Genomic DNA, 26,799 nt, shown 5'->3' with positions numbered 1-26,799 from the left:
TCCACAGGATATCTCGAGAAGCCTTTGAGCTTTTGCAGTGAAATTTTACACAACGACTGCCTATGGCCTAAGGAAGATTCCTATTTTGAGATCAAAAGGTCAAGGTCAAGTTCATAAATTCAAATCTTTTGTCTGTTTTAACACTTTCGTTTCTGCGCAATATCTCGAGAAGCCTTTGAGCTTTTGCAATGACATTTTATACTGCAACTTCCTATGGCCTAAGGAAGACACCTATTGATTTTGACTTTGGCCCTACTGTTCTTCACCAGATTTCCTCTTGTAATCATTGTAATACCTAGTATGGTCCCTCTCTACCCACGGGAGGTCATGATTTCAACAATGTATAATCTACACTAACTCTGGATTTTTCCACGTAAGTTTCAGCTTTTCTGGCCCAGAGGTTCTTGAGAAGAAGATTTAGAAGAAGATTTTTAAAGGTTTTTTTTTTTTCAAATACATTTCAATGTAAAACTTGGATTCCCTATTGTGACCCTGTCCTACCCCCTGGGGGTCATGATTCGAATAATTTAGAATCTACACTACCCAAGAATGCTTCCACATAAGTTTCAGTTGTTTGGGTCCAGTGGTTCTTATGGAATTCAATGTATAATTCAAGACCATATTTTGTACCTAATAAGTGGATGGTCCAATATTTTTAATCATGGTAGCATTTTGAAGGTTTGGCCCTTCATTTTAACAATTTAAACTTCCCTTCACCCAAGAATGCTTTGTACCAACATTAGTTAAAATTGGCCCAGTGGTTCTTGAGAAAAAGTTGAAAATGTGAAACGTTTACAGATGAACAGCAGTGTTTGAAACTCATGGTAGAATAAGCTAGACATGCAGGGCTGACTGCTGATGAAAGTTTTCAGCCCTGCCAAAACTCTATAAGCCTGAGAAAATAAAAGTCTTCTATAAATTTGTTTTTAGCAATAATGTGAAATGGGGCAAGATCACCATAACTTCGGTCCCGAATCTGTAGGCTGTCTAATTCTACCCCTTTGCTTGTTACAGTTAGCTGCCGATACTATCGATACTATTAGTTGATTTGAGAGATATTTATCAAATATATGAATTTTAATTTATGGCAAATTTTAACACATCCAGCCTTGCTTTGATACGTACAAATCTGCTAGGTAATCGTGATAACTATTAGTGTAGATAGTATTACAATGCTAGGCTACCATTAACTGGAGAGTTTGTGTGTGTGTTTATTGTCTCTCTCAAAAATTCACTCATGGAGATTAGCCTCCACTTGCCGGTGGAGAGCTGCAAATTTTATATACCGTCTGATCCACAGAACCGGTCTCCTTATCCCACAAAGGGATTCGAACCCACGCTGTAAGGATCACCCCTTACTCCCTGACTCTAGAGCAGATGCTCTACCACTGCACCACATGGGCGACAAATGGTTGATAAAAGAGGGAGTAACACTTCCCAGAGGAAAAAAACAATGGGGGAATAACTCTTTCCAGTATTGCAGAATTCAAAGTACATTGTAATATTGAAAATAATCAGTATTAAAGCTTTAATTTTCTTAATATACAACATAGTTAACAAAATTTTTCAAACTATTTTGAGAAGTTAAATCAAGCTTTAACCATGATAACTGTATTTTTTTGCTATATCAGTCAGGGGCATAATGCAAACTTAAATAAGTTATTTTACACACACAGAAATTTTTATAATGATAAATTAACGAGGCTGAGTCTAATTATTTCTACCCTAGATATTTTGATCAATTTTCCTGAATGAATTTTTACTATTATATTAATTATTTCAAGATAAAAATATCAAATGTTTCCCATCCCAATTTCTAAGAGAGCCATCTTTAAAGTTGTCAAATTTTACTATTGGACCCTATGGGAATTTGTTGGAAAAGTGTCAAATTATCACATTTTCCCCACATTTTTTGCATTTCTGCCCTAGGGATTTTACCAGAATGAACTTTGTGAAAAGAAAAAAAAACTCAAGTTGAAAAATATAGTCTGTATCTCAATTGGTAGTCATATTAATGTCACTTGTTTTGTGGCTATCTTTGAAATCCTGTGATTTCTTTTAATAATTTTTCTGGCTCTCTTCAATTGATTTTATAACTGTCTTAATTGTCAAGAAGTTTTATACTAGAACAATTATTTAGTATATTGTCTATCAATCACCATTTAAAAAAAAAATGGTAAGTTATAGGATTTAATTTTTAGACTTTAACATTATCAATAATAAAAAAAAAACCCTCAATGGCCTAGCTTGCTTTGTTTAAGATTCAGAAATAAAAAGATATTTAAAATACAAAATGTAATTGAAATATAATTGAAAAGTAATGGTCATTACTGACATATTTTTTAAAGTAATGCATTACATTACAATTACTTGTAACTGGAAGATGGATCCATTACACATTACACCCAATTACTTTGAAAAGATGTAATGATTACAATGCATTACCATTACACATTACCATTACCCCAGGTCTGTTAAGAATAAAATTGAAAATATGTGAAAGCGCATGGGTGTGTCAATCCAACGCGTCCAGAAATTTGAGGTTTTAATAACTTTGAGATGATATAAGATTTTTATTATATTTTAGTATGAAATGCTATAGCAACATATAAGTCATGAAACCATACAGAAAATTTGAGAAAATATTAACTTCAAATCTGTGTCCAAGCACCTTTAAAAATGACTGATTTAAACAGTAACTAAAGATAGAAAGACTAAAACTGGATTGAAACGGATAATTTTTCCTGGGTGAAATTTACAATGAAAAAAATCATCATTTTTTCACTCGCAATTTGGATATTCCAACTCGCTTTTTGTAAGTTGTACATATTGAATTTTAATTTATTTTTAACCTTACATTATGTTCCTGTAATATTATCCCCTCACAAAAGAGTTGAGGGGGGATGGATGTGGTAGTGCGCTTGTGTGTGTGTGTGATTGTTCCAATCATAACCCCCAGGGGTAGAATAGGGACAAAAGAGGGGTTCCATGGGATTTTTAAAGAAAATATCTTTAAGGTATTCTATCCCTAAAAGCTTCAGATTCAATGAATTTGAATACATAACAGATGTGTACAGAATACTCGGTATATTTAGACATTATACCCATTTATTACCATTAGTATGTAAGAATGGAAAGTGTCCTAATTTATGACCTTGACCTTTGTTGAAGAGTTATCTCCCTCTTTTTTTAAGTAATAAAAATCAATTTTAAAAAATCCATACGGTAAAAAAAAGTTTTTTATTGTCATTCTTTTTCTAATGAGTAAATGCATCTTTATTGATATTCTTATTATTCGAATATTTATTTTTTTAAAAATCGCTTGTCTCGATAGACTTCAATGCAATATATGTTAATTAATTACTGCTTAGTTAATTACATTTTGGAAACTTTCTCTTGGTAAATCCTTTTCTACTGTAAAGTGCTTTGAATTAATATCAGAGTATTATATACATTATGGATATTTAAGGATAGAGAATTAGGTCCTATTAGGGATGGAAAACCTTCAACATCTTCTCCTCAAGAACAACTAAGCTATGTAATCATAATTATTTATGACAAATTTAAAAGGGAAAAGAAAGACGTGGTAAACTAAATTTATGATTTCTTTCTCAGAAGCAATGGCAGAATGAAACCAAACCAGCCCACAAAACAAAAATTTCTCAGGCCATCTTTAAAGAAAAATGTTTGTTTGACCTCTCCCTATCAAAAACTGCACAATTTTTCTTGATTTTCAGGAAATGTTTATTTTTATTCATTAAAAACTACTTCACACTTTCATTTTTTAAATAAAAAAAATGTGACCCTACCCAATTTCTTTAATCCTTAGTCATGGAACAAGGAAAAATGTTTAGAAAGATGACCTTAAAAACCTTACATGCAAAAGTGTTTTATTATTCTGTAGAATGAGAAGAAAACTGTGCCTCTGGAAGCATACAAGACTGTGGAAAGTGGATTTAAAAGCCTGAAGGACATTGCATCAAGGAGGAAATTCTGTGATGAGCTGAATGCTGTTTTATCCAAACTGAAGATAGTTTTTGCTGATGATGTGTCACCTTTAGGTTAGTACATTTTTATATTAAAAGATCTTGTACATACTTCTTTTTAAATTTCCTTAAACTATCAATGTGCAAGCTTTTTTTGTGAAAAGTCGAAAAATGTACAAATCTCACGGGATTTCTGGGACAAACATAACATAAATATGTAAACAATTTGTAAACAATATGATGAATTCATGTCAATGAACAAATCCTAACAAAAATGCAAATGAAACATTGTTGTGGACTTTATATGCATCAAGAATAGAACCAACAAAAATATCAATTTATACCTAGTAAGTATTGTTGATTGTATGTATATATCTATTTATTGCATGGTAAATCTGAATCATTACACATGCCTGGGAAATGCCATATTTTTCTAATGGATGATAAATTAAGGGTTCTGCTCTTTTATATATGTCTATTAATTCATCTATTCTTTAATTGTAATGACAAATACATTTTACATTTAAAATTAGATTGAGATTGGCATGTTTTGTATTATCTGCAACTTTATGCTGTCTCAGTCAGACGACCAAACAGACCTCTAATTTGAAGAGTTCCAGTATTAATGGAAATCAAACAAGTTTTGAACATTGATTTTCATAAAAAATAAACGTATGAGAATAAAGTTAAATTAATTCTATATCTAAGAATGATGTGAAGAAAAGAATGAAAAATAAATTATTATCATAACATAAATTCCAAATTCTAAAATGTGTAAAGGTTGAAAATCTCTAACAAAATAGCAGCACCAAGTTCATTGTAATGATATTGGACCATCACAATGTTGCAATATTTAATACCCCAGTAAATTGAAACTCCTTAATGTCTATACTACAAGTTGGAGTAAAGTCATTTATGAATTTAATGAGAATTTTTTTTGTAAAAAATCTTCTTGTCCAAAGTGCATCAGGTGAGCAATGTGGCCCATGGCCCCTTGTTTCAAAAGGCATAAGGACATTTTTTAAATTATTTTTTTCCAAGATCTAAAAATGGTCACTTATGATCCATAAACTGAAGGAAAACATACAAATGCAATGAAAGACCTTTTGCATACTCATAGAATAACGATCTGTCAAATCACCAAAACCAACCATAAACATCTTTTTTTTTCTTACACTTATGCTTCTTTGGTAGAATATGTGCACTCTTGTTTGGTCAATGGACATAAAAAGTAAAAGCCTCTAAAAGGTGTGTAAGTAAAAAGCTTATAATGATAAAATTAATGATAAGTATTATGTTCAGTAGTTGTGTGTTTGTCATTCAGCAATTTGAGCATTTGTGACCTCAACTTACCCAATGAACAATGAACATCTTACTGTATATTTATAGTATATACTGATTGTTCTGATTAATAAATACGGAAGAGTAGATGGCAGCAAATTAGGAATAGGGAGTTCTTGCAAATTTTTGTATTGTACCAAGTGACATGATTTTTTTTTCGTGCACACTTCTCTATTTATGATATATAAATATATAATTGATGGGCATATCAGGGCATGGAAGTGCACATTATTTTATTTTTGAAACAAATGTGACAAAACAAGCTATACAGAACTTTATCAATAAAGAACCTCATTTACAAAAATATTTTCCAGATTCTTAGGATTTCAGTCATCATAATATAATGTGTACCAAACATTTTATAGACTCCTCTGGTGAGCTGTTTACACCATCAGAGTCCATTCTGCATACTGATTCAGAGTTGGACTCCACAGTTGAGGATGGTAGACCTGAAGGTGTAGCTTCATCTGAAGATGTACCTTCATCAGCATTGAGGAAATATGTGCATAAGGAGTTAGAGGAAGAGGTCAAGGTACAACATGTCATTATCAGGCATAGAAATTTGTATTGAAAAAGTTTTACATTTATTGATATTTTTTTTAATCAGAAAAACAACATTGTTTGATCATTACCAGTAGTATTTGTTCTTCAATATAATATTAATTATCATCAACAATGCTCTTTTTATCACAAAACTTTAGCATATAATTCTTGAAAGTATTTACTTCATTTTTAGATCATGCGAGATGCCCATCCACAGAGTGGAAAAGTAGGTAGGAGGGACTTTTTGAAGACTGGAGATGTAGCCTGGAGAAGGAAATGTGAGGTGCTTTTAGCCTTCAGACCAAAAGTGCATGTAAGAATATAACTGATTTCATTTTGTGTTTTACTCATTATGGCATTAAATAATATTCTACCATTTTATGACTCTTTTTAACATGTTTAAAGTACTGATTTAAATAAATTACACTTAAGTGTCTAAAATTTTAATTATGTATAATATTTTTGCTATAATTTTGATTTTTGACTGAAGAAACAGAATCCTATAACAATCAAATGAAAAGAAAAATACAATTAGTTTAGGTAATGATTTAAATTTTAATTTGATTTAGCTTTCATATTTCTTTACTTCAATCTTGTTTAATATAAGAATGAAAGTACTGGTAATCAAAGATTCCTCTTCTAGCTTACTAGCCTTATTGGTTCCTTTTCAGGCTGGGACATTTGGAGGATCATTTCGGAACAAATCTTCCTTGCAACATTACCAGAATGTTGTTTTGAGGAGCTGCAAGGCATTTTTGCAGCATTCAAAAGAGGAGACATCCCTACCATGCGGTGAGCATTGATGAGTTCATTTTTACATTATTCAGACAATCCAATTATATCAAGAAAATTCTTTTCAATTCAATTTTGTAATCTTTTATGTAGTTTGAATCCTTATTTTATTAAATCTTCAAAAGAAACAGGTTCTCTTTTATTATCTGTTTCTCAAATATTGTATTGCAGGAACACCAAGTCAATAAAGCCAGGCCTGTTTGCCCTTCTAGTGGGAGAGAAGAGAGAGGTGGAGGTACACCACCAACTGTCCAATCTGGCCAATGGTCTGGTCTCCCTTGACCAGTTCAGAAAGGACATTTCCTCCTTAAAGGTAGGTATCTGAGAATGGCATAAATATAATTTTTAACATTTTCAATTTTGTAGTCCTGTACTTTATACACAACTATTGATGTCATGTGCACTGATGACTGCTTATATTACAGAAAACAAGAAGTAACGAAGAAAATCTGCAGGAAATGAAGGTATTATGAAAATGATGCATATAATCATAACTATTTTTTTTTATTTGAGACTCTAAATTCATATATGTTATAGCAAAACAGAGTGTAAAACTGATTATGTTCAAGTATTTTTGCTTTATGTATGAATATAAAAAAAGATGGAGAGATTTTTTTTTTTACATGTATTGACAATTTTACTGTTGTTTTGACAGAGAGAAAATCGCAGACTGAAAGAAGAAAATGCAAAGCTGAAGTACCAGTTGGAGGAGATGCAGCGGAAACATGACACAGATCAAAATGAGATGGTATGGATTTTAAAGATTAATTAAAAAAGAATGGAAAATGATGGGACACTAAAGCACCTCTTAATATGATGTTTTGATTTATAGGATCCATTTTCCTTTGAAGAAGAAGTCAGAGACCAGGAGGAAAATACAGTGGTAAATAATAATTTTTAAAAAAGAACATCAGATTTCTCTATATTGTTAAATTTTAAAATGAAAAAATTTGATTTTGGAATCAGAATTAAATAGTATGTTACTCAAAGATATATTATAAATAATTACTATTATAAATTTTAGAGGCCATTGGACCCTCAGCAGACAAGGGTTCAGGACAAAGACAGAAGAAAAGAGGTTCAGTAACACCAAATATTTTTTATGTTGAATAATAAAAACATCAGTCAATCATTCTGCTATCCATTGAAATTTTAGTAGATATACATTTAAAACTTACAAGTAATATGTCAAAACAAGTGTACTTATTACAAAAGAATTGATACTAAGTTGATATTTTAGTAAAACATGATGTATCACAACAATTTTAAATGGTAATATAGTTTAACTTCCAAAGAAGTGGATGTTCTAATGTATATTCCTGCTGCAAATTATACAATCTCTAAATAAATGTTGAATTTTTTCAGACTGCTGTACAAAGAAAAGAATCGGAGGTAAATGACATACTCAGATAACACATCCTCTTGCTGTTCTGCCAAACTTTACAACTTTATATATATATTATATTTTACTAATCAAGAAAGTTTTGTATATAACTAGATAAGAACTGGTAACAGTATTTGATAATTTTTTATGGAAGTTTGAAGATCTTATATTAATTTTGTATAGATTATGATCATCATATTAATAATCCTTTATGTTTAGTTGCAGAATGCATGGGTTGTACTTGAAAGGATCCAAGAAGAATCCATTCAGACAGAATCTGTTGTAAGCATATATATATTTTTTAATTTAAGCTTTAACATATATTTTATCCTACTTGATGCTTAATGATTCAGGATAATTAGGATAGAAACATTTCAGACTGAATGTTGACAGAGACTTCAAAGGTTTTTATATATATTATATGGCATAAAATAGAAAACCTTGCAGATATTTGATCGAGTGAAATATGTAAGCGTATTAAAAACTCGCAAGGTCACTTTGTAATGAACTAATTATTAATGATAAGATAATAATGGTGATAATGATAATATTATAGATCACAATTAAATCAAGACAAAAAGGAAGACAATTTATAGAAGAAATTCCATTGTGTTTTCTATGTTTCAGGTCACATTTAGTAAAGGGGATGAAGTGGAGGCCTTCTACTCTCCTGAGAAAACATGGTACCGGGCAAAGGTTTTGGGGAAAAGGAAGAACCCAGAAGGTATCTTTTATTAATAATTTCTAAAAAAAAAAAAAGAAAAAAAAAAGGTATGTCATAACTACTTGGCAAACCCTTTTTCTATCTGTAGCTGACATAGTCTTAAGCAAAATGCACTGACTTGTACTATCGGTTAAACATTTATACAGTTAAAGCATACAATACTAGATAAAGTTATTTAAAAACTCAACTTTCAACTTTCATTTGTTTGGTGGTTACTCATGCAATAATTTTTTTATTGAAATAAATTCTTCAATTTGTACAATATAGGTACTCTTCTATAAATCTCTGTAATTACTAGATATACCTCTCTTACTTAGACCAAGTCTAACCTTTCTAAATTATAAAATATTAATCTATTCCACAGGTTACAGAGTGAAGTATGTGTGTGATAGCTATGTAGAAGTTGTAAAGCCTGCACATGTTAGGAACCTCCCAGATTGATTATGTGAAAAGGATAGATGCCAATGGACTTTTTTTTTTTTAGAATGACATGAAAGTGAATCAATAAATATAGATAAAATCATACCATTTTCATCTTTCATTTCAGTTTCAGTTAAAAGGGATTCTTTATATATGTCTGCTTGTTGCCAAAATCATTGGTGATTTATTGGCGTATATTTAGGGAAATTTGAAAATATTGCACTTACGTGTCTAAAAAGTATTATGATCATTACAAGGTTACATCCATTTTGAAACACAGAAAGATCAGAAAGTATGAAGTTTAAATATTTTGGTCAGAAAGACCAGGAACTATAAAGATTGAATATTTCATTAATAAATGCATTTTGTAGAAAACATAGCTATAAGAAGTGTGAACAGCATAATAGAAAATATGATGAAGTTGTCTACCCCCCCCCCTTTCCATTTTTGCTGGTAAAAAGAATACTATAGGAAAAATAGCTACTTTATGCCTTTGCCCCCTCAAAGACCTTTTTCTTGTCAAGGAAATTTGAACTTTTGTGTCTCCCGTAGCTAATATCATGAACTGATTACAGTTTTAATCCGGAAAAAGCAAGGTTGCAGAATAATCATCATTTACCGACCGAAACTTATTTCCTGTTATTACACCGTCAGACAAGCAATCTGAACGTCATTCTGAATTCATGATGATTTTAGTTAAAGATTTGGATTAGTAAAACACTCCTGCAATGAGAAACAGGTTTGAGGATGACAGGATGACAGATACAAGTGTATAATTCTAGTAGTCTAACAGAAATCGTATTCATAAAGTACCACAAGGTCAATATTAAGAAGCCCAAAAGGACAGTATTCAAAGTACAGTATGTGGCCATAAGCGACTCACAATTGCATTTTAACTTTATATTTTATTGAAAATATAATTTTTATAAATCAGATAATAATTATAGCTCAATTTCTATTTTTTTTTTCCACTTAATCATCCAGAATTGCTTTCTTTTGTCTTAAAATGAAACACAATGAATGATAATGATTTATGAAATCATCAAGGAAAAATTTTTTACCTCCTCAATTTACTATGACTTCTTAATAAATTAAAATTTTGATTTTGCATTTGATTGATGATATAACTGAAAATGCTAAAGATAAAATTATTTTGACGTATAAAACAACTGCAAAGAAATCTACACTTTCAGAGTATTTAGCAATTAAGACACAATTAACATTGCAATGTATATATATTTTTTAAATTGCATATTTCAATTAAACAGATAGTGGAAAAATAAAATTATGTCTCGATTATGGCCAGGCACTGTTATAAAAATGAAAAACTGCAACATTAACAAAATTTTGGGATTAAGTTGCATTGGACATAGAAAAATACGCATAATTTTGAAAATATCCTTTAGGATTTTTATTTCCCACAGGAAATTATTTTCTATTTAAAAAATTCCTACAGGATTTTTTTCTCCCTTAGGAGTACCTAAAAATCAGTTAAGTTTGGGGCAATTCCTATAGGAAAAATGTGTAAAGAACTTAAATCCTATAGGATTATTAAACTTCCCAAGGGAATATTTATTCCTGTAGGATCTTTGAGAGCTCCTGTAGGATTACAATTTCCTACAGGAAAAGTATAATTCCCTTGGGAAAAATAAATCCTGTAGGATTTGACAAAATTCCAATAGGATTTTTCAGAATCCTGCAGGATTTCATGTAAATCCCTAGGGATTTTTTTTATTCCTACAGGATATTTTTTTCTCCCAAGGGATTTTTTAAATCAAAGGTGAGTCTCTCACCTGACAGGTGAGATACACACTTGCAAAAGGTAGATATGAAGTCTGTACATCAAGGTCTATCAGATGACATCTTTGAATTTGCTGAAAATTGAATGTTTGGCGGGCGCCAATTTGCCACTTTGGAGGTGGCAGATTTATCCGGCACAGTGTTATATGCACATTTTGATGTTTAACAATCTACGACATAATATAATTATTTAGATAATGTTACAGTACATACGTAAGTCTGGACCATATTCATCCTATTTTCTCTCATTCTTTTGACGTATTCTGCGATGTTGATTTTCTTCTCTTTGTTACCAGCTTTATACAGAGCATCTAGAGCTATGTATGTACCCGTACGGCCTATCCCTGCGCTACAAATAAAAACATACTTTCATGTACAAATAAAATCAATATGAATCTTATTCATAATTTTGAAGGTTGTAGTTCATTTGCTTACGTCCCTTTAAAAGTATTTTACTCCTGGTGGAATATTGCAAATTTTGACCTGTATATGCTACTTTATTAAACCCCTTGAGTATTGAGTGATTTTTTTTGTACCAGGAACAGTCACCCAAAAGACCGGTTTTACGATTCAAAAGAGGAATCGGAACACGTGATGTAAGGATCAAATCCTCACTCTGCGACTCCAGTTGAAACCAGACTTGTGTTGTAACCACTGCACTTTTCCTTATTAAAACATGCAGTCTCCTTTTTGCTTATAAGATAACTGTTGACTATCAAATACGTGATGAATATTTAGACAATCAAAACGTTTGTCCAGCTTTATGTTAATATGCTGATTAGCATACCTGCAGTGAACCAATATGGGATCATGATTTTGTTCATTCCTTGTCACTTGATCATGGAATACTACTAGACAGAGCGGTTCTGGTGTGCCGTGGTCCGGCCATGCAGTGTAGTGATATTGAGTTACCAAACTTGCCTTTTTTATCTGGTGGAAAGTTATATCATTCAATAAAAGGAGAGAAGGTTAGGAGTGGTGGTACTTTGTAAAGCAATATTTAAACATTTCCTTAACTTATTAATGAGGTTTATAACTTGTTAATGAGGTTATCTATATTTTCGCTTACAAATACAGTTTACTATCAAAGTTTTCTTATAAATAATTAAATATACAAACTTTTAAAATATGCTTCACAAACTGTTGTTGGAATAGTTTTAATAGACTTACATCTTTATGAGTTAGCCTTAATCTCCTGATGACATAGAAGGCGTAGATTTTCTCTTCTATATTACAGATAGTAAAAGACCCTGTGGATATGGCCTTATTTAATTCTGGCCAATATTGCACACACTTTGCCTAAAGACATGGAAAACGACTTAATATGAAAATCAAGCGAAAAACACCTGTGTAACTGCAATGTTTTTCAGCGAAGGAAAAAAATTGTATAAGAGTCATAAATAAGGCTAAGATAATATACTTATTAATCACGCGTTTTTGGGACCATTAATGCATTTTGAAATTCTTAAATGCAATGATGAACAATGTTACATAGGCTTCAATCCCCCCCCCCCCCAGAACCTATAGGACTAACCTTATTTCCCTCTTTAAGGTTGGTCAGCATAACGATTTGTGAGACGTGCTCCTGCCAGGTCATCGACCAGAAGTCTGCCAGTGTATTCTGCTTCGGACCTGTATAAAGTAGGGTGGGATGTTCTGATAAGTATCTATATCAACTGAATTTATCTTGACTTTCTTTATACTAGGGCTGTTCAATAAATTATGTTTTGAACTATTGGCCCTAAAAAAAAAAATAAGGGCCAGGTGACGATTTACTAGGCTTTCTCGCATTATTGGATCTTTAATCAACTGATAACTGTTTTTGAGACTAGGTTTTATCATATAGGTATAGTGTGAGAGGCTTAAAAACAAAGGCTAATCGAGACACTGCATGAAAATGACTGGTAAAGTCATGTAGATGTACAACAGGTGTTTGATATTAATCCAACTGATAAAGACATATTACAAGTGTTAAACATAAATTCAATTTATGTAGAAAATAAATGTAAAATATTAAATATAAATTAAGACAAATTAAGAAGCTCCCTATGAATCCAGTTGATTTAAATGTGTAAAAGGTTATCTAAATTACCGGCTATTTTAAACAAGCTAATGTAGATATATACATAACATGTTTTATAGACAAGCCCAGCTGATTGATGAAAATGACGGAAAATGTTTTAATAATTTGGATGCAGGCTTCTTAAGGAGTTAATGCTTTTCATTGAAAAGTTTTATGCTGGTACCAAATTATATATCAGATTAATAATTTAATCGTAATATTGTGATAAATATAGCAAATATATTGTGGTAGTCAAGGAAAAAAATAGCCCCCGATTTTAGCTAAAAGGTAACACTTTTAAAGTATTATCTAAAAAAATTACATTATAGACCATCCCTTTAAATTTTACTTTCTGAATATATATAACTTTGACCATTTCGTTTAAATGCAGTTAAAAATTAAGCCTTTAAACTAATTTTATTGCTTGTTAAATTTTTAATGCAAGAATAATGACATTTTCTGACTGCAGAGGGGTCAAATTACTGATCAATCGAAATAATTTTAAACCTTTTCTTTTTTGATATATCTATTCAAAATATTATAAGAATGCATTTTTTCTCACGATTTATTTGGTTTTAAAAGTACTGGGGTAAAATTCGAAAATAAAGAGATTTTGTGCAAGATGCAATTAAATTGCAAAAGGTCATATTCAATGCACGATAGTGCCCAAACAAGCACATTGACCCCATTTTATGTTTTAATTTGAATAAATTATGCGTGTACCGGTAGATAATAAAAAATTACTTCACAAAAAATTCTTTAGCATTTTGAAAGCAAGATCCAACCTCCTTCAAAGCATCAAAAATAACAAGAGCATCGAAAAACGAAGCTTCCCCTCTCAACAGAGCATATGAATTATTACTTAACCCGCTTCCGTTACCCACTCACAGTCACTCACTTTCTCATCCACATATCCGCACGTTACTGTATTCCCTCCAACTCAAAAAATAATTGATAATCGATATAATCATTTGAAGAAAAACAATTTAAACTATATTCACCTTGAGAGGCTATATATTCATTTTCTTCCTTAACGCCCTGAAAAATATCAAGAACTGTGTGAAGAAGAGCATCATCTCTCGAGATGTACATTCCATCAATTTTGTGTCCTCTACAAGGTATGTATTTATTTTTTAATCAGTAATTTTATGTTCATATATAGAAGGACTCACGTGAATGAAATTGGCATTGATGTAGTCGGACTGGTTATTTCGAAGTTTAACTCGAGAATGGTCATCTGAAAAATTCATTCTTTTGCTACCGATCACCAACATTTATTCCAACCTGTAACTACTTAAATATTCCTTATTTGATGATCAACATTATACAGAAGCCGATACAGATATAAAATAGACTATTCCTGAACAGATATGAAAGAAACAGAATTATTTTTGGTATTGGTAAGCCAAAACTAGATAATTACCAACATTTTTAAAGTATTTTTTTTAATTCCAACTCTTTCCAAACCTAACGATAATCAATCTTTCAATCAATGTTCAGGTTATTGTTTATTGAACATTTTCTTCTTGATAAAGTTTTATATATGTATCTTTTTTTTATATTCCCACTATTAAAATAAAATTAAAGAAAAGAAATAATCAATTAAGCAAGACCTAAATAAATTCAAACAAATTCATTTAAAAAACGTACAAGGGAATGTTGTTTTGAACCTATTCTTTGTTAGATTTTCAGAAAGCTTCCCCGCTGTACAACTTCTTCTTTCGCCATAGGGAAGAGCCTTAAATACAAGAAATATCTTTAAATATAATTTTAGAACCAATTCATTTGGTATGTTTATTATTAAGATTAAGTCATCAGTTAAGTACATTGACCCTTTGTCAAGATAGATTTCTCTCAATAATTAAAATAAAGATTCCTTTACAAAATTGTCAAATGTCTCCCTGTAAGGTCTTCAGACAATGTGTGTAATTTTAATGAGTTAGATTACTTATGGAGAATAATTAATATCAAAGCAAAATTTTACATGATTGAAGAGGGGAATGAAGAGCTTTCTTTTATCTTCAGCTATATCTAAATCTTTCTTACAGCATATTCCCTCTTAAAGCCATCGTTTTCATCTCTCTGTTTCTCTTTTATAACTGTATCCAGGCTGTCTATTGCGATGTCTGGAATCAGCACTTCATTGAGATACAAGTCTCCATACGGATTTTCCTCGTGTATCTTTTCATCGATGTCAATATCATCATTTTTATCGTTGTTTTTGTTTGATTTACTTCTTCTTGTTTTACTACTTTTAACAGTAGGCTTGTGTTGATTTCCATTCGTTTGTTCCGTTAATGTTTTTATATTTGCATATATGTTTTTGAAATCCGAGCTGTTTGATTTAGCTGTCAGTAAGAAATATAAAACTTTAAACTATTTCCAATTTGAATACAAATATACAAAAATCATAGTTTCATGTCCTTTACATTTATCTCTTTGAAATTAAAGAAATGAAAAGAAACCTGCTCTAGATAAAGACTATTTATCATTTCACTCCATTGGATATAATGTACTTCTTTTTGTGAAAATCCATATAGATTCAGATGCAGAAAGAAAAAAAAAGTTCTTACCGGTAAAGTTTGAGTTTTTCTGAGGTGTTTTTCGCAAAGATTCCCGTTTACTGTCTTTTTCAGCTCTAAATCTATTAAAGAGGAATCTCCTCAGGAGTTTAATATAGAAATAAATCTTTTTTCATAAAACCTTTATAGTTTCCTTTTTTTCCAATCAGATATTTAGAACAAAATACCTATTGCAAATTTTTTATTACTATGATTTGTTTTTGGATTAATTTTTTTTTAAATAAAAATGTGACATTTTTTTTAGAATTTGCTCATCTTTTTTTTTATTTTCATGGTTAGATCTCAACCAATTTACAGTCTTTAAGGAAAGGAAAAGAATTTTAGCATGAATATATCAGAAAAAAATTACGGCCCTAGTAATGAGATTGATTTTAACAAACCTTCTCATGAGAAGTAAAATTACAACAGCGATAATAATTATAAAGAGTGCAGAAAGGATTCCAGCAACGACAGGAAGTGCTGATGAAGATTCGTCCTCTGGTTGTCCCTGAAACTACAAGTAAGAAATCTCTACCAAAAACACTTCATCCTTTTATATACCGGTAAAGAAAGCAACAAATCCAGCTTCAGTGATGTGAATGTACAATTACGAAATTTGTTTTCTCGTTCTGATATTATAATTTCTATGTATAGTCGACAATACATAAAGACAAAAACATAATATTTCTCAGTGTTACATTAAGTTAATATTTATATCAATTATTTATCTGCATTTTAGAAGTAATAAAATTTAAGGGGGAAAAAATAGAACTCTCAGAATTTCGAAGACAAATAAGTATTAAGAGAATGCATGAAAAAACACCAGAAAAGATGAAATGTTGACAAAAGGTCTTCATCTTCATTCTTCCAGTAAAGCACAGGATAGAACTGCACCAGTCAGTTGACTGAATGTGCAATGAAATATATGAAAAGGTGAATGAACAGGACAGAGCTGTGCCAATCAGTCGACTAAACGAAATATCTGAAAATGGGTGAATGAACAGGATAGAAAATGGCTGAAAAGGTGAATAAAGAGGATAGATCTGCGCCAATCAGTCTACTGAATGTGCAATGAAATGTATGGAAAAAAAGATGACTGAACAGCAAAGCTCTGCCGTACAGTCTTCTTTCTGTAAATTGCAGTTTTATTTAACTGAATGGTGTGGTTTATCATGTGAACATTGGCTATTTAACTTTGTTAATTCAGATATTGTTGTGTAAAGTGACTTTTCCCTCAAGAGGTATTATATGTAATGTCTTTTTAAGTGTCTATTGTTATTACTTTGTAAACGCATGCATTTTTATTGTTCAGGTTCTTTTCATGTCTATACTACGTTTTAATACTATTGAATGCCTTTGCATAAATAAAGAAAACGAGCAAAGTGGGTTTTTATTCTTTATTAAATCACTAAATCAGACAAGGGTTGATCTAGGGAAGAGATGAATCTATACCTTTGATTGATAGCACATCCCCGTCTCCGGTTCACACGTCTCATTTACACAATTTGTGCTGCAGTTCTCAAGACAATTCAATCCCCATCGTCCGTCGTCACATGCTAGATAATTTTAATGATTAACTAATGATTAACATTTCATTATAACCTCTTAATGTTTTATTACACAGTAAACAATCATTATGTTAGTTTATCAAGCTTTGTTTACAGGTAGCTGCACGTACGGTCTAAACAGAACTCCCCAAGGTATCCAGGAGAACAACCATTCAAACACGTCCCGTTGATATGATGACATTGTTGATTATCCAGACAGTGACCACAACTCTGGTTACAGTGTATACCATACATTCTACCGTCACACTCTTGATAATAGTCATTCAAAAAAGTTGTCATCAAACTTGTAAATGTTAAATTACAAAATAACTGTAATGGGAGATTTTTTAAAATTTTATTCTTGCTGATTGTAAAATTTCACGCTTAATTGATTACATGCTGCCCCAAAAGAATATAAGAAAAAAGGATTACGTAAACCTTTGCTGGCATATATTTGTTTTTCCTTTTATAATTTTTATGTTTTTAGATTTATAATATCCTTTATAAAGTTACCTTCATCACAGCCAGGAGGCTTCCATCCTGCTTTACACCCTCCATAACATTCACCGTTAAATCTGTTACAGTCGTTTAAATGTAAGCAATTTTTACTACACGTTTGTCTGCAATCCTTTCCATATCGTCCTTTCTGACATTCTGTTAGAGCAATAATATGCAATTTTGAAGATACACCATACTAATAATAAAGTAATGACACCAACTTTTCTTAGCTCCCCAAGAGTTTTAACTATTTCTCCTCTTTTGAATTACGCATACTTACCGAAATTGGCATTTCTTGTCTGTATTTTTTTAATTTCATTTCTTTAAGTTTTTTGAATTAATATTGTCTCCATTCCATTTCATGATTAGCCTACCCATATACAGACAAATATTTTTTTTAAGATGCAAAAATATTTAATACTGATGAATCATTCTAATTCGAGGGGGTCAATGGGGGTCAAGCAAATTTTACTTGTGTGTTGGGACGTATATGTAATTTCGTGGATTATTCCTTTACACAGTAAATCCAATCAATATGTAAACAAAATAAACCTTCCTGTGGATATAAATCCGTTTTAAGGGTGAGCCACGAAATCCACGAACATTAGTCCCCCACGAACAATAATGATTTCACAGTTATCCTTAGTCAATGTACAATAATAAGACCAACTCGAATAAAAAGAAAAAAAATATGCATATATCCAATCGTACCTTAAAAAAGAATACCAACAAACCACAAGGTGAAGAAGGGAGAATGGCAGAATTCTATAACATATTGTTTTACGTTCTATTTGAGAATTTTCCACTCGTATAGAGACGTCACCATATAACGGTGAAGGGCTTAAAATTTAGACCTTTATTTGGCCAAAGTTAAAATTTTTGATAAGTAGGTCATATCTAGTAGGTTAATGCCATGAAGTTTAAAATGCTATACCTTTCTTAAAGGTGTTGTCATAGGTAATTTAAATCTTAATGCCATGAAGTTTAAAATCCTATACCTTTCTAAAAGATGTTGTCATAGGTAATGTAATTCTTAATGCCATATCTTCTCTCATGCAAAAGTTATTGCAAATGTAAGATGAATTTGACAAGGACTGTTGGTTAAAATTCAAGATCAAGGGACGAGGTCTGAAACCAGAGTATATTCGGAACGGTCTTGAAACAGATAACGCGCCTGTCAAATGTAAATGCTTTATCTTCTCGCAATCAAAAGTTATCAGCAGTGTTTAACTTTTTAAAATTAAGTCAAACGTCAAGGTCATGGTCTTGGGTTAAAAATCATAGTAAATTTAGATATGCTTTTCACAGTCAATGCACGTGTCAAATATGAATACCCTGTCTTCACTCCTTCAAAAGTTATCAGGAATGATTATATATTTGAAAATTAGGTCAAACTTCAAGGTCACGGGCTCGAATAACATAGCACAGTTGGAAACTTTTTGACACAAGTAATGCACTTGTCAAATATTGACACCCTATTATCTCTCATTTAAAGTAATGACCAATGTTCAAGTTTGTGGAAAATTAGGTCAGATTTCAAGGTCAAGGGTAAAAAAAATCACAGCATATTTGGAAAAGTCATGTCTTACGTAACGCACGTCAAATATGAAAGCCCTATCTTTCTCATTCAAATATATCCAATATTAAAATTTTTGAAAAGTAGGTAAGCGTCAAGGTCACAGTGTCAAAAATCATAGTATGTTTGGAAAAATCTTGTCACAGGTAACGTACATGTGATGAATGCCTAATCCTTTCTCATTCAAATTTTGTAACCAATATTAAAGTTTGTTAAAATTTTTGAAAAGTAGGTAAAACGTCAAGGTCCAAATTCATAGTATGTTTGGAAAGGTTTTGTTACAAGTAATGTATATGAGAAAATGAAAACCTATCTCTTCTCATTCCAAAATTATGACCAAGGTTAAAGATTGGTGACAAACAGACGGACTAACAGACTGACAGATTAATGAGATTTAATGCCCCCTCGCTTTCGCAAAACTGGGGGCAAAGAGTCTAACCATCTTGGCATTTGTCCCCTTCCACGCCTGCATCACATCCACTGATACAGGTTCCGTTGACATGGTGACAAGAAACCCCATCACTACAGTTGCCACATGTGGAAGAACACTCTAAACCGTACTTCTGATTGTCACATACTAGAAAGACATAAAATAATTGACTTACAGAGATTTATTACATTATATTAAATACATTTTAGAAGACTTTTAAAAATGTTTGGATTTCCAGTTGTGGCCTCATCCTACCTATGGCTTTGCTGCTCTTTGGATTTTTTCCTAAATTTTCCAATGTAAATTTTCAATCGCCGATTATGCCCCCACCCTTCGCATGAGGTCTTTGAAACAAGAGGCCCAGAGGCCATCGCTCACCTGAGCACTTTGGCTAGGAAAAAGCAGAAATCAGTTCAGTATTTCAAAGTGGTTTGGGGGTATGATTTGAACAAATTTGAATCTAAACTTCCACAAAATGCTTTTGAATATGACACTAAATGACACTAAATGGCTTTGCTGTTATTAAGATGACAATTGACAATATCTATGTGGTGTTTGGAGACCAGGTCTTCCAACAATCTATTGGAATTCCCATGGGAACCAATTGCGCCCCGTTAATCGCAGATCTATTTTTGTATTCATATGAAGCAGAATTTGTTCAAATTCCTATCCGTGAAAAGAGGAAAACAACTGCTATGGCTTTCAACTCGACATTTTGATATATCGACGACATATTGTCAATTAACAATGGTTATTTCTACTCTTATGTCGAAACGGTATATCCTGGTGAGCTTGAAATAAAAGATACCACAGAGTCTGACACATCTGGTTCATATTTGGCTATTTTACTAGAAAGAGACATTAATGGTAATCTAACAAACAAGCTTTATGATAAACGTGATGACTTTAACTTTTCAATCGTCAACTTCCATGACTTATGCAGCAATATATCTTCATCAACTGCATACGGGATTTATAATCTTCAGTTGATTCGATACGCAAGAGATATCTACGTACGAACAATTTCTAAAACGAGATAAATTGACAAACAAGTTGATAAAACAAGAATATCAGCAGTTTCGTTTAAAATCGTCATTTCGTAAGTTCTATCGTCGATACAATGACCTTGTGAGCAAAAACGATTTATCATCAAGTCAAATGCTGACTGACGTTTTTCATACTAATTGTTAGGCCATTGTTTACACACTGAATTGTCGACGGTTTTTTCCGTTATTTCCCGATCATGACAAGGAGTACACGAGGGTGTGACCGGTCGGCAGGGATGCTCACTCCTGGATGGCACCTGATCCCACTTCTGATGTTTTAGAGGTCCGTGTTTGCTCTGCTTCAAAATTTGTATTGTTTAATGGAATTTTGAGCTTGAATACTGTTAGTTACCACTATATATTTCATTTATTGATATATCCTTTATATTCCCTTATATAACTTTGATCCCCTGTTATGGCCCATCTATTCTCATGGGGGGATGATTTCAACAAATTTAAATCTACATTACCTGAGGATGCTTTTATATTATTATGACTAATCATGCCTTTGTTGTGTTTGTGAAGAAATTTAAAGATTTTTGTAATGTAAAACTTTTGTCGCCAAGTTTGGTCCCACCCACCTCCGGGGGTCAAGATTTTAACAAACTTGAATCTTTACTACCTGAGGATGCTTCCATATAAATATGACTAATTATGGCTTTGTTGTTCTTGAGAAGAAGATTTATAAAGATTTTTTCCTATGTATATCTTTGTAAAACTTTGATCCCCAATTGTGGCCGCACTCTACCCGTGTGGGACATGATTTGAACAAAAGTGAATCTAAACTATCTCAGGATGCTTCCATATAAATAATGACTAATCATGGTTTGTTGTTTTTGAGAAGAAGATTTTTAAAGATTTTTTCCTATGTATTCCTATGTAAACCCAGGGATCATGATTTGAACAAAATTGAATCAACACTACCAGAGGATGCTTCCATATAAATAGAACCAATCATGGATTTTATGTTTTTAAGAAGAAGATTTTTAAAGATTTTTCCTATGTATTCCTATGTAAAACTTTGATCACCCACTGTGGCCGAAACCTACCCCCGGAGGTCTTGTTTTGAACAACAGTGAATCTACACTACCTGATGATGCTTCCATATAAATATGACCAATCATGGCTTTTATGTGTTTGCGGAGACATTTTAATGATTTATCTTATGTATTCCTATGTAAATATTGGATCACCCATTGTTGCACCACCCTACCCCTGGGGGTCATGATTTGAAAAAATTTGAATCTACACTTCCTAAGGATGCTTCCATATAAATATGGCTAGTCATGTCTTTGATGTTCTTGAGAAGAGGATTTTAAAGGTTTTCCCTATGTATTCACATATAAAATTATGACCGTCCATTGTGGCCCACCCCTGGGGGTCATGATTTGAACAAAATTGAATCTACACTACCCCAGGATGCTTCCATACAAATATGAGCAATCATGGTTTTGCTGTTCTTGATAAGAAGATTTTTAAAGGTTTTTCCCTTTATTTCATAAATAGAACTCTGATCGGCCATTGACCATTGTAGCATCACTATTCCCCGTGGGGTTATGATTTGAACAAACATGAATCTACACTACCTGAGGATGCTTCCATATAAACATGATTAATCGTGATTTTTCCTGTTCTTGAGAAGAGGATTTTTAAAGGTTTTCCCATTGTTTTCCTATGTAAAACTTTGATCCACCATTATGGCCCCACCCCACCCCCGGGGGTTATAATTTGAACAAACATGAATCTACACTACCTCGAAATGATTCCACATAAGTTTCATACTTTCAAGCACAGTGGTTCTTGAGAAGAAGACTTTTAAATGATGCCTTTAAGTTTTCACATATTCATAATTATCTCCCCTTGGAAGAAAGCGTGGTTCTTCATTTGAAGAAACTTGAATTCCTGTTAAGCAAAGATACTTTGTGGCATGTTTGGTTGAAATTGGCCCAATGGTTCTTGAGAAGAAGATGAAAATGTGAAAAGTTTATGACAACGACAGACAACGGACAAATTTCGATCAGAAAAGATCAATTAAGCCTCTGGCTCAGGTGAGCTAAATACATTGAATCTACATTATGTAATGAAGCATTCATTTAAGTTTCATATTTTCTGGCCAATAGTTCTTAAGGATGTTGGATCCTGTTATCAAAAGTATTGAGAATTTTTTTATCAAGTATTAGAATGTATACATATAGTATACACTTAATTAAAAATCAAAACAAAAAAATGGGTCAATGCGTTTCTTTTGACGCTACAGAGCATTTAATATGACCTTTCTGCACTGTAATTACGTCTAACACATAAATCATTTTTTCATAGTTTTTCCTTTAATTTTGTTGTCCAAATAAATCATTGGTACAAACACAGTCTTTTTTTCAACTTGAATTGTCATATTAAAATTCATACCAACAAAACATTTTGGATTACTTAGCATAGTGAACTATTTGACCTTTAAGCACTCTAAAAATGTCATTTTTCTAGCATTAAAAATAAAATAATTCGAAAGTAATGACATTTTTTTTTTAATATTAAGCAGAATGGTTTAAATTATTTTAAATATCCAGAAAAAAATTGAAAGTGGTGGTTTGTGATGTGAATTTTTAGATAATACTAAAATAGTGTTAAGTACGACCAGCATTAAGCATTTCACTGCACAAAATAACTCTGTGTGCAGGTTGCATTTAAGAAAAAGAATCCAAACTTAACAATACTGTAAAAACTTCGAAAGAGAAAAATTTGTTCATTTTCTTCTAAGAAAAAAAAGCCTTCCGCCACAAAAAATAGTTCCTCACTTGCTTTCAGGTGGATTTTAATCATTTGGTTTTAATTGAATTTAGTTTAATTAGCATTGTAGAATCCAAATTTATTGTAAGATATATAGAGGATATTCAATGTTTTGTTGTTGGATATGGAATTTATTTCACGAGTGGGACAGGATTTTTGGATACTTTCACGAAGAGCGAAGCACAAGTGAAAGTATCAAAAAAAAATTCTGTCTCATGAGTGAAATAAATTCCATATCCAACTACAAAAAAATAAATTTTCTGTTTATTGCATTTTCTTTGATTTCTTTTTGCCCCTGTCTTTTCTTAACACAGTGTTATAGGCTGTGGCGTCATCAGACCTGTTTTCTCTTACGATTTTGCCGTATTTTGTACGGATTTTGAGTCTAAAATACGTCTCACGTTTTGCTATTATGAAAATACGGCAATCTGAAATCTGTTTGTTTGGATTTTAGCAGTTAGTTTTCCTCATGATTTGTCTTAGTTTGACGCTTTTCAATCGCTATAAAAAGAGAAAGATTTCAAGCACTTCAGTGATGTCGGGTTGCCAAAACGCCGTGGTTTGTTAACTATGATTTTCTTTGTTATTAAACCATGTTTGGGTAATCAGAATTGTAGTTTTTCTCTATTAATATATGTAAAATCAATAGAACGTGAAATCTTACTGGTAAATGCCAAATCTCACTGACAAATCTAATAAAAAATACTGAGAGACAGCAATATGGGTAAACAGGTCTGCGTCACAGTTGAGCGGTTGAGACGTCATAGCTTAGCAATTGTGAGTTTGAAAACATTTTAGCAATATATTTGGGAAAAAATTTACAGTTTTTTGTCTATCAAGATAGTTTTGTTACTATATCTTATGACAGGCTAGAAATCATTTTTACTTACTTTGATAACCTTTCACACTATGACAGAATATCATTTTGATATCCTTTCATACTGTGACAGAATATCACTTTTTTTTCAATAAATAAATCACAGTCTTTCCACTATTGAAAATGTAACAAAAAAATTATGCAGATTTTTTTTAAATAGAGGTCAGAACAAAAATCTGTTCAAAAGCTCAGGAACGAAGACGATTTTTAGAAGATACCATTGTTTTGTATATCTCTAAATCAATTGAACAAACTTGAATCACCCTTACCATAGAATGTTTTGTGGCAGGTTTGGTTGAATTTGGCCAGCAGTTCTTGAAAAGATAAAAATGTGAAAAATGTACGACAGCGACTTTGACAACGACAGACACATTTCGATTAGAAAAGATAACTTGAGCTTTCGACTCAGGTTAACTAAAAAGCAGATTTACTCCATCATTTCTTTTTTTTTCACAAAATATATTGATCATTTTTGATAAGTTGTATGGGATACATCAAACCTGTACTTCTTCATTAAGGAGTACGCTATTCACAAGTCATGTGGGTTTTTTGAAATCTCAGTTTGGAAGGAATGTGACCGGATGTTCCTCATCTCTTCATTCGTTAAAAAAAATACTTCCACAGAATTTTTTTCTATACATCTAAATATCTTTGTTTGATCTATTATGAGTTTTTTGTTAAAATGCTGGTGTTTATGTACCAGAAAAAAATAAATAAATCGTTATCGATGACAGCATGTTGCTCGGAGGAATTCAAAATAAAATATATGCACTGGCTTTAACAAGGGTCATGTTTCCAAACAACTATATGATATAAGGAATACACTGACGTTTTACTTACACTAGGAGCAGTGTGGACCTTGGTAACCAGGTTTACATCCAAGACAGCTTCCTGTCGTTAGACATCTTTGTTCCTGACAATTCACCGGACATAACTGGTCACAGTTTTCTCCATGGTAACTCGGATTAGGGCATCCTGTAGGTGATTAGTTATTAGGTTTGTTACGGTTCACAGAAATATTAACGGTTGTTCAGTATATGTGTTTTATTTTGTCGACGATCAATAATGTTAACAAACCTACCAAGATCAATCACAATTAATGGATTGTCTCATCAGTGCAAATCACCTATACTCGTCATTTTGTTGTTTACTGATTACGTCACTGAAAAGTGGCGCTACTCTAGGTTTGATCGCTGCTTTGCCAAATCGGTAAGAACGTAATGAAGTTAGATAATATCCCTTTTTTAAAGAGGTGAAAATATCTCTTGGATGAATTTCAGTTTGATTTGGATGACATAAAGTCGTTTTATCCGCCATATTGCCTCCAAAATTCTGTTACTCACTGCCCAAAGAAATAGTTAAGGTATCCCCATGACGTCCATTATTCAATAACAGAGCGTCATTTTAGTCCGAAGCAAAAGGAAAGAAAACCATGCACTGAAGGTTTGTTTATATGCCTTAGAAATAATATTAGGATATTCAATTGTATAAAAAACAGATAAATGAGACATACAAAACTTTTTCTCACACTAACCATAAACTTCGACTTCACATAATTCGTTGAAGGCATCTAGAGAGTAGTAACTTGGGTATGTAACATCCGGGTTCCCACGCTCGTTGTAGTATATAACATACTGTCCATGTATAGGACAGGTTATTGTCTGGTTTTCTGTTGGGGTTCCGTTAACTTGTTGCAATTCATGGAAACAAAGGTAACCGTTCTCCTTCATTGTAGTATTCGAAATGTACACGAAAAAACCAGCAAATCTATCATAGTAAGCACCAGGGCCTTCAAACAAAATAATGATACAAAATTTTAATTTGATTTTTAATTGATAAAAATTCTAACAGGTGAAAAGGAAAGTATGAAATGTGTTAATCACTTGACAAAGGTATGAAAAAGTGTAGCTTTTTTCAAGACCTATAAGTGAAAAAATGGACAAAAGCGAATGACCGCTTCAGTGATTGATTGTATATTGTTTAAAGTCCCATTCTAGAACCTAGAACTTTGCACTCATAAAAGGCGTCACCGTATGCCGGTGAAGGGCTTCAAATTTAGACCTATACTCAGCACTCAGGGCTATTGAACAGCGACGGTTCTATATCTTGCCAACGGCTACCATGACACGGGATCGCGGTTTTTAAGGTCTCATCCGCCCGTGACTTTCACTTCTTATGCCGGGCTCTTGGCGAAGGAACAGTCACTACGTACATGTATGTTTCATCTGAGGTTTGACGCCACGCGACGATGAGAATCGAACCCTGGTCTCCCGATCACGAAGCGAGCGCCCTACCCACAGTTTCAGTGGAATCCGCTACAGTGATGTTTCCGAACAAATCATTTTCATTTTTTTCACATATTTAATGTTTCTTTGAATGCATCTATTCTGTATTTGTTATGAACGAGTCTTTTCTCTCTCTCTCTCTC

General features: G+C 32.2%; 1 long non-coding RNA gene and 1 pseudogene across 1 annotated transcript; one reads left to right on the top strand and one right to left on the bottom strand.

The window, feature by feature from the left end:
• LOC133198200 (receptor-type tyrosine-protein phosphatase T-like) overlaps positions 1-26,799 on the bottom strand; it is a 54,427-nt pseudogene that overhangs the window by 22,169 nt on the left and 5,459 nt on the right.
• LOC133199022 (uncharacterized) lies at positions 8,281-9,183 on the top strand. Its single transcript, XR_009722721.1, has 3 exons — positions 8,281-8,328; positions 8,674-8,770; positions 9,135-9,183. It is a non-coding gene; the product is annotated as an uncharacterized LOC133199022 (long non-coding RNA).

Source organism: Saccostrea echinata, unplaced genomic scaffold, assembly GCF_033153115.1.
Source record: "Saccostrea echinata isolate AGI-Se365-2 ecotype Australia unplaced genomic scaffold, CSIRO_AGI_Sech_v1 ptg000033l, whole genome shotgun sequence".
Classification (NCBI taxonomy): domain Eukaryota; kingdom Metazoa; phylum Mollusca; class Bivalvia; order Ostreida; family Ostreidae; genus Saccostrea; species Saccostrea echinata.
Note: the sequence above shows the minus strand (reverse complement) of the source record. Positions and strands in the feature narration are given on the sequence as shown.